Below are 3,783 nucleotides of genomic sequence, written 5' to 3'. Positions count from 1 at the left end.
GTAGCTACAATGTTGCTGCTACTTGATCTGCCCAAGCTATGATTTACACATGTAGCCTCCAATCCCTGTAACAACTATTGATGTAGTTTGGTTATGGATCACTTGATACATGGTTGTGAATTGTTCATGAGTGTTATCTTCACATGATACATAAATATCTTCCTCATAGTCTTAGCAGGCCTAGACTTGAATACATAGGAAAATCTTGTTGAACTGGACACCATATAAGGGATCACCATAAATTCCATTTCACTTTAATATGATTGGTTATAATGAATTTAGTTTATTTCTTTTTATATTATAATTTATGATCAAACATTGTGCCATATTGAATGAATATGATAATAATCTTTGTTTGATGAATGGTAAGTCTCCTTGACCTTGATAAAGGATGTGTGAATAATATGTAATTTTTTTTTTATCGAAAATTAATTTTGTCTATTTGTTATTTTTAGTTTTCAATTTTCACATTTTCCTTGTGTCAGAGTTGATTGCAAATAAATATTTCTCAATATTATATTTTCATAAATATAACTGAAAAGTTTGTTTTTTAAGAAGCTAATTGTCATTTTCTTCTTTGTGTTTCAAGTCAATTTAATTCTGGTAGTCAAATAAAACATTGATATTCTGTAGGGTCTAGTGATCTAGTCATATGGTTTTTGATAATTTTATCTGCTGATAACTTTCTTCCATTAATTGTTATTTGTTTTGATAAGTTTGACAAGTGATGGTTTTTATATCACTTCCAATTTTGTTACCTTTTCAAAGTGCATAATTTGCTAAGATAAGTCAGTGCAATTACCATGGTTACAGTAACAGCTGTAATATCAAGGTTAAATGTATTTTTACGAATAAATATTCTACTGTTAATTAACATGTACATCTAGTTGTTTTCTTTCTGAATGTGTGATTTTGTTAACCTTACCTGATTAGAATAATTTATTTCCCCCCAACGTCCCCTCCCCAACTCAACACCACCCCAACTCAACACCACCACCAACTTAACACCACTCCAACTACATATCACTAGATATCACACCTCTGTCAAAATATACCAAACATACAGGCCACAAGTCCCCATAGCCTTTAAAAACGTGAGATAAAATAAGTTAATGGAGCAAATACAATTTTAGCAAAATTCAAGTGAGCTACAGCGCCCACGCAGATGCCAGAGAGATAGTCACGTGACCCGACCGACCCACCAACACTTGTCTGGCAAGTCTGGAGGCTTCACACAACAAACTATAGTTTCAAAACATGGAACATGGAACAAACGTTTGGCGACAAATAAAATCGGTCAACATTTTTATGATATCAAACTGGATTTTGAGTGTGAATGGTTGCAATACCCATGTTAATCACTTACATCCAGATCCTGGTAGATATCACATGCTTTTCTTCAAACAATTGGCGTTGGCATTTGAGTTACTTAGGACCTAAGTAACAACAACAACAACACACATTTGTCGTGTGAAAATACAATTTGGTGAACATTTTGGAGTTTGCAAACTGATGTTCCTCGTGTGAACCCACTTTAGGTTAACTATCTTGTCGAAATAGTGTAGTATCGTGGTTCGGCCCTGGACCGGCTGTGCACTTTCTAATATAAGGGAGACAACTCTCTTGCCGGAACACAATGTGTTACATGAAAAGAGCTCGCTTAAGAAAGGATGTTAAGAAATATATATTGAAAGATAACACGGCGCAAAGACATTTTGTAGCGTACCTACCTATTGATACAAGTACCTGTACTGTCATAACGAGCCATGTGTACCTCAGAAGTTAAAACAAATTGTACTTTGTATGTGGTACCTTCATAAATCAGGAATGAGAATATCATGAATATGGCACATTTAGTTAAAATAGTTATGCCATGTAAAAGGAGAAAACAAACATGAAAACAAAACCAGTAATATGTTTCACAACAGCGACTTCCTGAAAGATTTATTGGGCGACTTGGTTGATGCATGTCATTGTATGCCAGTTGCGTGGATCGAAACTCGTGATGTCAATCACTGAATTGTCTGGTCAAGACTCGATTATTTTACAGACCGCCGTCATATAGCTGGAATATTGCTGAGTGCGGGGTTAAACAACAAACAAACAAGTGGTAACGTATAAGACTTCGTGATATTGCTGGAATATTGCTAAGAGCCACGTAAAACCATACTCACTTACTCACTCACTCACTCCTACCGGGAACAGAGCCACACTTTGAACAAACTCACTTGCACCACATGTTCAGTCAAAATTGTTATCCCAAAAAATATTGACCTCTGTCACAATTAAGGTGTCGAAGGATTGCAATGGCGAGTCGGGACACCGACATGGTCATTCGTCACCACTCGCCCCTTTCCGTAACCTGTCCCGGATCGACACGAGTTGGTCACGAATGCGACATGGTGTGATTGCAATATGACATCCGGGTACTCACACCACCGGATCCGAGACTTCCGCAACGCCATGAACCGCGGACGTGTTCCACTTGTAAGTGCGTTATGAAGTATTTGTCAGCGAGTCAGTTATATCACCCACTACTTGACCAGACACGACACTCGATCAAATCTCTTCCGCCTCGTACGAAGAATAATGTTATGGTCTCTTGTATAATCTCGTGCAACCGGTGTGTCACGTTTTAAACAACGCATTACCGTATGCGTAATACAGCTATAAGTATCTCTTTCCAAGAAGTTTGGGGTTTTTTAACGCCGCTCTCAGCAATATTACAGCTTTTTGACGGCGGTCTCTACATAATCGAGTCAGGACCAGACCATCAAGTGATTGACATCATGAGCATCGGTCCACGCAATTGGGATACGATGACACGCATCAACCAAGTCAGCGAGTCTGACCACCCGATCCCGTTAGTTGCCTCTTACGACAAGCATGGGTTTGCTGAAGACCTATTCTAACCCGGAATCTTCACGGGACCGGTGTGTCACGCATGACTAAATGCGTACCACAGCTAATATTATCTCTTTCAAAGAAGCTAGTATGGGGGCTCACACAGATTCCTGTATGAGATAGACACAATGTATTGTCCGGGTAGAAACGGAATTACCCGGTCATGGGAGTCACATGGAACGGCACAGTGACATAATGTTACCGGTATACTTCATGACCTGTATTTATAAAGTGCACACTCTGCCGGAGTGAGTGATTGAAATGGATTTTACTCCGATTTGAACAATATTCCAGTTATATTACGGCGTGTCAGCTTAATGTGGGAGCAAAGCCTGAAGTGATGCAGGTCTCAGACGTTTACTACTTTGGTGAAACCCACCGACAAAACTTGAAACATAATCAGGGCAAACCGGGATTCGAACCCCGAATCATAGGTTTCTGGCATGCCCATAGCACGCAACTCTGCACAGCGAATTGCGGCGCCGTAGACAACTTAGGGGCTTAAGGCCATGTTGCCTCAAAGTGCACTTCCGACATGGAGGGATAGTAACCGTGTTATTGGCGTCGTTTTTATCTCACCCGATACACCCAGGAGAAGATGGGATCTGAATGCTACCCGTGCAATTTCAGTAGGTCACCTTCTCAGAGAGGATTGTTTTTAATAAGTAAGAAATATTCAATCGATTGACGCCTGTTGATTTCGTTTGTTCAATATTGTCTCGATGGGACGACTGTACTCCATACCGTAGTATTATGAATGGATCGGGTTTTCTTTGACTAGAGATTAACTATAGTAATATGGAAGGATCGGGTTTTCTTTAACTAGATAGTAACTGTAGTAATATGAAAGGATAGGGTTTTCTTTAACTAGAGATTAAC

The sequence above is a fragment of the Haliotis rufescens genome, unplaced genomic scaffold (genome assembly GCF_023055435.1).
Source record: "Haliotis rufescens isolate VD_foot unplaced genomic scaffold, xgHalRufe1.0.p SCAF_6, whole genome shotgun sequence".
Taxonomy (NCBI): domain Eukaryota; kingdom Metazoa; phylum Mollusca; class Gastropoda; order Lepetellida; family Haliotidae; genus Haliotis; species Haliotis rufescens.
Note: the sequence above shows the minus strand (reverse complement) of the source record.